Source organism: Quercus lobata, chromosome 3, assembly GCF_001633185.2.
Source record: "Quercus lobata isolate SW786 chromosome 3, ValleyOak3.0 Primary Assembly, whole genome shotgun sequence".
Lineage (NCBI taxonomy): Eukaryota > Viridiplantae > Streptophyta > Magnoliopsida > Fagales > Fagaceae > Quercus > Quercus lobata.
In genome coordinates, this window is record NC_044906.1 from 28,105,515 (window position 1) to 28,118,225 (window position 12,711).

Below are 12,711 nucleotides of genomic sequence, written 5' to 3' on the forward strand. Positions count from 1 at the left end.
TCAAAGTCAACTATGGAGAGCAAACACACAAAAAAACCCCTCCAATAGCCTCTCCATCTCCAATTTTTTTTTAGATTTGCTACAGTAGCTCTCCAGGCATGGAGAGTACTGTAGTAATTATTGTAGCTCCTCTAAACAATATCCTCCCTTAAAATATTACCCGGTTGAATAAAAAATTACTTTTTTCTCTTTCCTCCCTTTCTCTTTCTTCCTTGCGCTCTTTCTCTCTTCTTTATCTCAACAGCTACAAAACGCAAAATACAACCCAAACAGGAAAATAATTTTTCTCATAAACCAAATGAAATCAGAAAAATAAAAGAAAAGGAAAAAGAAAAAAGAGAAAAGAGAGAGACCTGTTCATGAGCAAAAGAATTAATTCAGTCTCAATAATCACAACCGATTAAAATATTTAATTTTCACTCAATAATCACAACGGTAACAACAAAACTATTCTTGATCTTTTCTCTCAAACATCTCTAAACTCAGTCTCAATCAAACATTCACAACGGCTACAAACACAATAATCATTTCTCTTAAACATCTCTAAACTCAAGCATAATCAAAATACAAACTCAAATACACAATCTTAAAATTAATCAAATCATAACAAAAAAAAAAAAAAAAAAAAAAAAAGAGACAGAAGCCATCTGACCCATGGTGGAGCAAGCAAGCAACCCACGGTGGAGCAAAAAAGAGACAACGTCTTCCTGTGTCCTTCGATCAACGGTGGAGCAAGCAATCGCTTGTTCTTAATTTCTTTGTTTCTTATCATTGTAGAGAGTGTTCTAGAATCAAGTAGAAATAAAAAAAAAAAAATTAAAAAAAAAAAAAAAAAAAAAGAGCTAGAGAAAGAAAGAGAGAGCTGGAGAAAGTGAAAGTGAGATTTGGAATGAACTAGAAAAAGAAGGGTAGATAGAGATGGGAGTGGGATAGGTGTGTGGTGGAGAAAAAACCAAGAGAAAGAAAAGAAACAGAAACGTATGGACGTAATTAAGTTTAGAAAAATAATATAAAAAATAAGAAATGGAAATTAAAAAATGCTACCACAATATTTTCACAATAAATTTTAAGTAATAGATTGTTATTAGCTAATATTGGTGAGTAAAAAAATAATTTCAGTGGTGGGTTCAAATTAAAACTAGTAACAAGTTTCCACATAAGATTTTGATGTGATTCTCGTGAAAGTATTATGAAAAATATTGTGGATATAACATTTTTCATTGAAAAATATAATTGTTGGGAATGAATATAGGAAGAATAAATGATGATAAAAAAAGAATAAAGAATGAATGAAGAAATAATATTTAAATGAGATGGAGAAAATGATAAAGAGTCTGTTGGAAAGTATATTTGTAAAAATAAGTAGGCAAAATATAAAATGAACAGTTTACTCTCCAAACAGTACAAAAATTTGAAGAGGTTGCTGGAGATGCTCTTAGAGCCTAACTTATTCCTCTAAGTTTTGAATCATTCAAGTTTTTGAAAATTTCATTAGTTCAATTGAAATATTTTTTACTTACTTTAGTAAACAATTTGACAATTTTTATTGAAAATTAAACTTTTTAAGAATTTCATTATGAAAATGGTAAAAAAAATGAATTTTATTTGAAAGATCGCCATTAAACATAATTTTGATTGAAAATACTAAATTTAAAAAAAAAAAAAATTATGAGTGTGTGTATATATATAACTTATCAAATAAATAAAAAAGTGTGTGTATGTATATATACATATTTGTAGGGGGTTGTTTTGATAAATATATTAGTACTACAACTTGATCTCTCCAAACAAAAATTCCTTGCTCCGCCCATGAATACAATGTATAAAATTGGATACCTATGACAAATTATAACCAAAATGAGAATATGGTCCTAAATATTTAAAAATACAAAAAAAAAAAAAAAATTGTTGCAACTAAGTTTTGATAAGTTTAGAGCTAACTTGTGTCACCAAGTCAATGGGTCAAACTTGTACCAGACCATTGCAAAAATACTTTTTTTACATGGATAGGGTAACATCAATAAATAAGAAATGTAAATCATATTTTGGATATATCAAAAATATTATTGAAATGCGAAAAAAAAAAAAAAAATTTACCCATGATACGCATGCAATCCAAGTGTCAAAGTTGGGAAAAGAAAGAAAGGACACGGCTTTGGACAAAACGACAACGTTTCAAGACAAAGGAATTAAATCAGTTAAAGTAGGACACGGGGTCGTTGTGTTAAGTGAAAAGAAACATAAATTAGAAGAAAAGGCGTCGCATAACTTAAATAAAGCACATGTTCAACACGTGAATGAATTGGAGTCTGTTAACAGTTAGGACACGTATTTTATTTTCATTGGCCAAGCTTGTAACCTCACACAGTAGTTAGTTTTTCTGTTTCTTTGATTTACGCTGTCCCGCCCATTTTCTGGGCTTGTGTCTGCTATTCAATATAAAGACTTGAATTTATTTCTTATGCTCTCAGATTCTCTTATCCTCTTCAATAATAATTTTATTATTTATTTAGAGAGCTTGTAAATCTTAATACCAAGGCAGCAAAAACTCAGCTGATCAACTTAAAGTCCTACACACTACGCTAACTTGACCTCAATGGAGTATGTTTCAAATTAAAAAATTAATTAAAAAAATATATAATATCAAGTGCCTAATAATTAATATTCCAAGAGTTAGCATCTCACTTATTGAAATACATTTACCCAATAAGTTATTTCATTAATAGATGTATTTTAGTTTCAAATTAGTCACAAATTATAGAGTTGAGTTAATACTAGCATTGAAGGCTAGGGATATCTTTCTTATTCTCAATTGTTTTTATTGTTGTTTCAAAATGTTTAATTTTTTTTTTTTGAGTAACTTTGAAATTACATTTTTTTCAAAGAATTGTAAAATTATAACTAATGTCTTGGTATAATAAAAAACAATTATCATAGAGTGGAACTCATAATAATTGTCAAATTATAATTAGTGGAACTCATTATAATTTGTTAAAATTCACATTTAATTAAAAAATATTGAGTGATGTTGTTGTGAAAATACACCCCCTAAATGCAAGATTAAAAAAAAGAGAAGAAAAATAGACACAAGAAATTTACATAGTTCAACAATATGCCTATATCCACAGGTGGCGATAGAGAAAGTTCCACAATAAAATAAGGAAATTACAATAATAGCACAATAACACTCTTACAAGACCCAAGCCCCAAATACGCCCTTTGGCTCTCTCACACAAAGAATAGAGCACCCTATTGTATTTGCACTAGTCTTGTAGCACTACACTTTCTCACACACAATACACTTCAAACAATAGCCGCATAATATATAAACAAAAACCTCATCACTATTTGAGGACTAAGGACCTAGGGTTTGTGTTTGAGAGAGAGAGAGAGAGATGACGGCAAATAAATGGTGATGGCAAGGTGATGACTTGCTACAATGGTGGCTGCATGAGTCGCTGTGAGGGTCATGAGGGGTGAGGTAAAAGAAGAAAGAGAGATTGATTTTTTTTTGATAAAATGAGAGAGAGTGCTATTTGGTAAAGTTAAGAGGCTGGGAGTATTGAAATTTGAAATTTTGTCAGACTCTACAGTGACGAAAATGTTCCATCAACTAATGTCATTTCTCATCGCCATAAATTTCCTTTTTGCGCGTGCTCAACATTTTAGTATGGCGCCTAATTTTTTTGGACTTATTGGTGACAGAATTTAGCTTTTCGGCTCCAATGATACTAATCTTTTTTTCTTTTTTCTTTTTTTAAATACATATTTGGTGAAGGTTTTAGTGTTTCGTCACCTATTGTCTCTATTTAGTGATGAAAATAGTTGTCACCCTAGAGCTCCATTTTTTGTGACGAAATATTTTGTCACAATACCCTCCTACCACATTTTGTGCTCAAAAATAATATTGGCATAAGAATCTTTTGAGACGTATGGTAATGAAAATTTCATTTCGTCACTAATTTAATTCCTTTTTCCATGTTAGGTGACAAAATATAAATTTTGTCACTGAATGTTCATATTTGGTGACGAAGTAAATTTTCCTCACTAGATTTTGTCACCATACGCCTTGTTTGTTGTAGTTACTTCGGACAGCCAAACCCCACACCTTCTTCCAAACATCTTGACCCTCATCCTGTTCTTTGAGATACAAAGCTTCATTCTCTTGAGTTAAAAATTTGTAGCCTGATTTGACGGTGAATACACCAGACTGAGTAAAAGGCCATACAAGTCTATCTTCTATTGGTCTTTGACACAATAATGGAATGGATTGGATCGATAGCACCTTATGAGGTAGAAATAATTTATTTAAGCGATATATTTACATCCTAGAGTTTGGTTATCGGATTGAGGAAACTAACTTGTGCAACTGCAAATTCTTGAATCACAGGAGATTGAATTTTTGATTGTGTAGTTGAAGGTAACCACGGGTCAAACCATAAACTAATAGCATCACCTGTACCAACTCTCCATCTAAGACTTCTCCTCGATACGTCTCTACCTTTCAATATACTTTTCTAAGCATACGAATCTTGTGTTGGATCTGGGACTTCCATGATCGAGCAATGTAGAAAGTGTTGGGCTTTATGGAGCCTAGTTGTGTTTGATCTAGATTATGACCCAACCCGAAATAATGTTGTTACGGTTTTTAATGAGAGATTTTCTGAGGCTTTGGCCCATTTTTGTAGTCCATTGTGAATCCTGTGCTCAAGATATAAAAACTATTTTTTGTGGAGATTTAGGGTTTTTATTATTTTTTTTATGTTGTTTTGAAAGAGAGAAAACTGTACTACCACATTTTGTATTTTTCCCTAAAAATAGTGAAATCCCTACAACTCCGTAGATGAAGGCAAATTGCAAAACCACGTAAATACTATCTTGTGTGTGATTATTTTTCTTTGGCGTATATTTTCTCTATTTTTGCATTTCATAGTTTTAGGGAATTTTGAATATATTCCCATTAGAAAGAACTTAGACTTGAACACATGGTAAAAAAATGAATCTTTATCATGTAGAAGTCTCCAAGTTTGCTTGGCTAAAAGAGCACCGTTGAACAGTGCCAAATCTTTAAATCCCATGCCACCTTCAGCCTTTAGTATGCATAATACCTCCCATTTAACCCAATGTATTTTCTTGCAGTCACCTCTTTGCCCCTACTAGAACTTTCTAATCATGCTCTCAATTTCATCACACAACCCCAAAGGTAATTTAAAATAGTTCATGGTATAGGTGGGAATGACTTGGACTACTGCTTTGATTAAAACTTCCTTGCCTACCCGAGAAAGTAATTTTTCCTCCCAACCCTGTAAAATTGAGAGCAAATTTGATAATTGCTAATTCACACTTTCAATTGTACAAACCAAAAAGCTCTTACTACATCTAGTGCATTCCACACAACTACTGTTGTACATTTATACCAAGTAGAGCATCCCTAGAACCTAGCCGAATGAAACCTCCCTAATAGGCTCCCCTTTTATGTTTACCAGGTTGTTTAAGCAATGCCTCCCCTAACATTTGGCTAAATGGAGTCTCCCTAATAAGTTCACCCTTTCATACTTGTTAAGTAAGTTAAGCTGAGCCTCCATGGCACCTCGTCGAGCGACCTCCCTAACAAGTTCACACTTTCATGCTTTCCAAGTAGGTTAAGCAAACCTGGCCTAACCCCTAATCGAAAGGAGCCTTGCTAATAGGCTCACTTTTTCATGCTTTCCATGTAGGTCCAGCAGAGCTTCCCTTAATAGGCCCTCCCTTTCATGTTTACTAGGTAGTTTGACGAAAACCTCCCTAACAACTAGTAGAATGGAGCCTCCCTATCAAGCACTCCCTTTCATGCTTACCAAGTAGGTCGAGCAAAACCTCCCGAACAAACTCACTATTTCATGCTTGCCAGGTAGATTAAGTTAAGCCATCCTAATACCTAGCTGAATGAAGCCTCCCTAATAGGCTTACCCTTTCATGCTTATTATGGTAGGTAGAGTAAAGCCTCCTTATCACCTGGCCAAATAAAGTCTTCTTAGAGCAATTGCATTAGTGTGTCTATAATAGAAAAAGTGCTCAAATTTACATATTTTTGTCCCAAAACAGACCATATCAGTGGGTGTACAAGTGTGTATATTTACACATTTGCTACAGTAACGTGTAAATATAAACGTATAGTTACTGTAGCTTTGCAAATCAATATTTTATTTTATTTTCTCTCTCATCGGTTAGTGCCCTCTCTTCTTCTTCTTCTTCATTTCTCTCTCGCTCTCTCTCTCTCTCTTCATCTAAAGAGCACAACCGATCAAACATCCACCCACCACCACAACCTAGCACCACCCCCACCACTACCACCACCACCATTACAACACATAATAATCTAACCAAAAAATCAATGGAAAATTAAACCAAAAATCAATCGAACCCAAAATCAATAGAAAATCAAACCAAAACCACGTAGAAGCTGTTGTTGCCGCCGCTACTATGGAAGCTTGGGTGGAGTGTCTGCCACTGCCCTGAGAGAGACTGAAGATTTGGACCACTATTTGTGGCAGTGCTATTGTTAATCTTTGCTACCACTGGTGGTGGTGAAGGCTTTGAGGCTCCTGGCCTTGGACAGAGCTTAAGGCGAGCTTTGGCTATGGAGGATTGTGAGAGACAAAAAGTTTTAGAGTTAGATAGGAGATGGTTGGGCTGTGGAGAAGAGAGAATATTGCTCTAAAAAATGAGAAAAATAGAGACAAAGATGATTTGATGGATATAGTGTGTGGTGGATATAGTTAGAGAGACCATGTGGTAGATATAGTAGGTAGTGGGTAGGTGGGTAAGTTAAATAATAAAATAATAATAAAAAATGATTATTTAAAGAAAACATAGCATATAATAGATGATCTGATGTAGGTGTTTTTGCAAATTACGTGTGTAAAATGGAAAAAGTAAGTTCTTAGTGTAAAATAAGCAGAAAATTTTAGACAATGTAAATGCTCTTAACATGCTTACCCTTTCATGGTTGCTACTTGCTAGTTTGATTGAGCAGAGCGTCTCTATGAAGCCAAAATTTTCATTTTTCCCAAATACAACTTCATTTTCCACTTCCCTTTCTCGACTCATGCAAGTGAAAGTTGGGGAGCTAATATATTTTTTTTTTTGGTTGAAAAGGATGATATGCATAGATTAGCTAGCCATAAAAGGCGAAGTATTGGCTACAAGCCTTAAAGAGTATAACCCATAAGCATCAGATTCTAATTTGATACAAAGCTCATCTGAGTTAGGAGCATCTAAAACTACAAAAGTCCCTATCATGTTGCAGCCTCCTTTTGCGAGATGATCGGCGCATCTATTCGCTTCCCGGTAAACATGGTTGATCCTGACTTGGCTGAAATGGCAGAGAAGGTACCTGCAGTCATTGAGCGGAGAAGTTGGGGAGCTAATATACATGGCATTGATGGCAGCCCCTTAGGCCAACTTATAGAGTGATGTTCTAAAGCCTATACCCTTTCAATTCTAAAGACCCCATAATTTCCCTCCTAATTCTCCTTGTAACTGTACACCAAAGAAAGATGGCTCCTACTTTCCAGATTATTTCTACAAAATAAACATGTTGAGTCACCCTTATGACCTCATTAATCGTAGTTACTTATCCCAAGCTGTCAAGTTATTTGCAAGGATCACGTTTAAGATAAATAAGTTTATTTCATTGTTTTGTTAGATTATGCTATGTATACAATTGTTATGAAAAAAAAAAAAAAAAAAAACATCCTTCATAGTATGAATTATAATCTATAATTAATTTGATTTTAAATATATTCATCTTTTTTGGTGATGTTTAAGTTTATCGGGTGATTTCATTATTAATTTTTCTTCCAAGTAACAAAATGTGATTAAAAAATAAGTGAAAATCTTACTAATGTACATGAAAATATCTCATATAAAGTTTGAGGAAATTCAGAATCGCATTGAAGCTATAGAGAATTGGCATAATAGTAATCTTGCAAAATCATTTGAGATGAAGAAGAAGAATATATATATTTATGGAAGAGAAAGTATTATTAGAAACCAACCTTGTTTACTTGTATAGCACACTTGTACTGCACACTCTGCCTCCTATATAAAGGCACTTATGTATATTCTATTATTGATGAAATACAATATAATTATTCTGTATTTCTAACATGGTATCAGAGCCACTGCTCTGACCTTTTCTTAGCAGTCTTGTCTTCAATAGTGTGGCTTCCTTTTTAACAACGCTTCCGCCATCACAACTGCCGCCGCAGCCTCTCGCCGTTGAACCTCCGACGTCATCCAGCCGTCGTCCTTGGGTTCCGGACTTGCAGCCGCCGTCGTTAAGGAGTTTCACACTGCCCAGACCACTGCTCATCGCATCGCCGCTGCAATTATTGCTCCAATTACGATTTTAAAGGTACCACTGAGATCGTCCTGCGCCGATCTACAAACTCGTGGAAGCCTCGTCGCCATCGGAGACAGCATGGGCCCCCACGCGCCGCTCAAAGTTGCTGCGTCGCAGAACACGCGCCACACGCGCCACCACGCACTGCAGCTTCTTTTCACGCGCTGTCACGCGCCTCACGTGCATCAACCTGTCTCGCTGACGTCATTGCTGACGTCAGCCCTAACAGCTTGCTGACGTCACAGCTTGCGTCATCTGCTGACGTCATCTTCTGGATCTGGATTTGACCGTTGACTTTTCGGTTGACTGTTGACTTTGACTGGCCGTTGACCGTACCGTTGACTTTTGACCAGAGTTGACTTTTTGCGGTCCGGGTCCTCCTTACCCATTTTTTCGCGTAGATTTCATTTTTGCGCTCCATTTTTGCATATTTTGCTTCTAAATGAGAAATAAGGACAGGTCTTCTTCTTGCAATAATCGTCGCCAACAATCCAGCAAACGTCTTTGCAGTTTTTGCAAACGTTTTGGCCACAATATTGAGACTTACTATCGTCGTAACAAACCAGCTGTGTCTGTATCCGTTGCTACTGTTGCTAACACTGAGAGTGTCCAACCAATGGCTCCCATCTCTGCACAGTCTAAGTCTTCAGGACGCACTTTCACCATGTCCACAGATGACCTTAAAAACATCATCGCCAATGTCATTCGTATGGTTGGTAATGCATCTTATTCCTCTTCTCTCTCAGCTTTATCTGGTATGTCTCCTTCCTCTTGGCTTATGGATTCTGCTTGTTGCAATCACATGACTCCTCACTCGTCCTTATTTTCTGAACTTAAACCTGCACCACACCCTCTTAATATTCACATAGCAAATGGTTCCACTATGTCTGGTCATAATATAGGTTCTGTTTCAACCGCCAATCTCTCAGTTCCTAGTGTCTTTAATGTTCCTGACCTTTCTTACAATTTATTTTCTGTGGGCTAATTAGCTGAGTTAGGTTATCGCATTATCTTTGATTATTCTGGGTGTATTGTGCAGGATCCAAGGACGGGACAGGAGCTTGGGACCGGTCCTAGAGTTGGGCGTATGTTTCCCGTGGACAACCTTCGTCTTCCACTTGTTGCTCCTGTTTCTGTTGTTGCAGCTGCTGCAGTTTCTTCTACTCCTTCCCTTGCACTTTGGCATGCTCGACTTGGTCACGCATCTTCCTCTCGTGTACAACAATTGGCTTCTAGAGGTTTGTTAGGTTCAGTGTCTACAGAAAATTTTGATTGTGTTTCATGTCAGTTAGGAAAACAACCAGCTTTGCCTTTCAATACTAGTGAATCAATATCTACTAATATCTTTGACCTTATTCATTCTGATGTTTGGGGGCCTTCCTCTGTCTCTAGTATTGGTGGGTCTCGATATTTTGTTGTCTTTGTTGATGATTACTCTCGCTATAGTTGGATTTTTAATATGAAACATCGTTCTGAGTTATTGCAAGTATATTCTAATTTTGCAAAAATGGTTGAAACTCAATTTTCAAAACGTATCAAAATTTTTCGATCTGATAATGCTCTTGAGTACACTCAATATGCCTTCCAAGCTGTTTTGCATTCCTATGGCACTGTTCATCAGCTAACTTGTCCAGGTACCTCTCAGCAAAATGGTAGAGCTGAACGAAAATTTCGTCATATTCTTGACACTGTTCGTGCTCTTCTTCTCTCTGCCAAAGTTCCTGCTCCTTTTTGGGGTGAAGCTGCCCTTCATGCTGTTCATGCTATTAATTGCATTCCAAGTCCTGTTATTCAAAATCAAACTCCATATGAGCGCCTTTTTGGGTCACCTCCAGACTATCACCACCTTCACTCCTTCGGTTCTGCTTGTTTCGTTCTTCTTCAGCCACATGAGCATAACAAACTTGAGCCTCGGTCAAGGCTTTGTTGTTTTCTTGGCTATGGCGAAACTCAAAAGGGGTATCGGTGTTATGATCCTGTCTCTCATCGTCTTCGTATCTCTCGCAATGTTGTCTTTTGGGAACATCGCTCCTTTGTCGAGCTCTCTCACTTCCGTGCCTCCCTATCTTCCTCCTCTGTTTTAGATCTTTTTCCAGATGAGGCACATATTCCTTCTGTAACTGCTCCTGATCCTCCTATAGTTGCTCCTGATCCGCCTATAGACTTCTCTGTCCAACCACCAGATACCTTTGATCCCTTTCCTAGTTCACCCTTTAATGAACAGGTGGAAGATGCACAGGTTGAAGACGAGCTACCCAACCCTGAGCTTGGGTCCCCTGCTCCTGCTCCGCCTGAAGATCTTGCACAAGACATTCCACCTCGTCACTCAACTCGGGTAAGATCCATTCCTACACATTTACTTGATTATCATTGTTACACTGCCCTTGCTACACTGCATGAGCCTCACACCTATCGTGAGGCTTCCACTGACCCTTTATGGCAGATTGCAATGAAAGAGGAACTTGATGCATTATCTAAAAACCATACTTGGGATTTGGTGAATCTCCCCCCTGGGAAATCTGTGGTTGGTTGTAAGTGGATCTACAAGATTAAGACTCGCTCTGATGGGTCCATTGAGCGCTACAAAGCTCGTCTTGTTGCAAAAGGTTTTACACAGGAGTATGGGATTGATTATGAGGAGACCTTTGCTCCAGTTGCTCGTATCTCATCTGTTCGGGCTCTCTTAGCTGTTGCTGCTGCCAGAAAATGGGACCTTTTTTAGATGGATGTCAAAAATGCATTCCTTAATGGGGATTTAAGTGAAGAAGTTTATATGCAACCTCCTCCTGGTCTCTCTGTTGAATCAAATAAGGTTTGTTACCTTCGGCGTGCTCTTTATGGCCTTAAACAAGCTCCACGAGCTTGGTTTGCCAAATTCAGCTCTACCATCTCTCGCTTAGGTTACATGGCCAGTCATTATGATTCTGCCTTATTTCTTCGTCGTACTGACAAAGGCACTATTTTACTTCTCCTGTATGTGGATGATATGATCATAACTGGTGATGACCTCAGTGGCATTCAAGAACTCAAGGATTTTCTCAGTCAGCAGTTTGAGATGAAAGATCTTGGACATCTCAGCTATTTCTTGGGTCTTGAAATCACTCATTCTACAGATGGACTTTATGTTACTCAAGCCAAGTATGCCTCTGAACTCTTGTCTCGAGCTGGACTCACTGATAGCAAGACTGTTGACACTCCAGTTGAGCTTAATGTGCATCTGACTCCGTCAGGGGGGAAACCGTTGTCTAATCCCTCTCTTTACAGACGCTTGGTTGGCAGCCTAGTTTATCTCACTGTCACTCGTCCAGACATTTCCTATGCTGTTCATCAGGTGAGTCAGTATCTATCTGCTCCACGATCGACTCACTATATTGCTGTTCTGCGTATTCTTCGGTACCTAAAGGGCACTCTCTTCCATGGTCTTTTCTACTCTGCTCAGTCTCCTCTTGTTCTCTGTGCATTTTCTGATGCTGATTGGGTAGGAGATCCCACTGATCGCAGGTCCACCACTGGTTATTACTTTCTTCTTGGTTCTTCTCTGATTTCTTGGCGAAGCAAGAAACAAACTCATGTGGCCCGCTTCAGTACTGAAGCAGAATATCGTGCCCTTGCTGATACCACATCTGAGCTCCTTTGGTTACGGTGGCTTCTCAAAGACTTAGGTGTATCCACATCCTCTGCTACTCATCTTTATTGTGACAACCAGAGTGCCATTCATATTGCTCACAATGATGTTTTCCATGAACGGACTAAACACATCGAGATCGATTGTTATTTTATCCGTTATCATCTTGTCCATGGTGCTCTCAAGCTGATCTCAGTTTCTTCTAAAGATCAACTTGCAGATATCTTCACCAAGTCACATCCTAAGGGACGTCTTCGCACTTTGGTTGACAACCTCAAGTTGGTCTCACATCCACCTTGAGTTTGAGGGGGGCTGTTAACATGTATTAGGGTATGTGGGCTTTAGGCCCACCTTGTTTACTTGTATAGCACACTTACTTGTACTGCACACTCTGCCTCCTATATAAAAGCACTTATGTATATTCTATTATTGATGAAATACAATATAATTATTCTGTATTTCTAACACTAACTAACTGGCTAAACATCCTCTACGATTACATTTACAAAAGAAGAAGGGGGCCATGCCCAAAGTCAAAGACACCTGAGACAGGATTTTCTGAAGACCACTGGGCCAACAAGTGAGCTGCCTTATTTGCTACTCTATTTTAATCCATGCAACCTCTTAACCAACAAAATTTGCCTTCAAGGCTTTTGCATCAGCAACAAAATTAACTAAAAACCATGCAACATAATTCATT

The 12,711-nt window shown here is 37.4% G+C and overlaps 1 protein-coding gene across 4 annotated transcripts in view; it reads left to right on the forward strand.

Annotated features, from left to right (window-relative positions):
* LOC115982760 (ankyrin repeat-containing protein At5g02620-like) overlaps nucleotides 1-12,711 on the forward strand; it is an 84,617-nt gene that overhangs the window by 54,276 nt on the left and 17,630 nt on the right. The gene's annotated exons all lie outside the window — the stretch shown is intronic.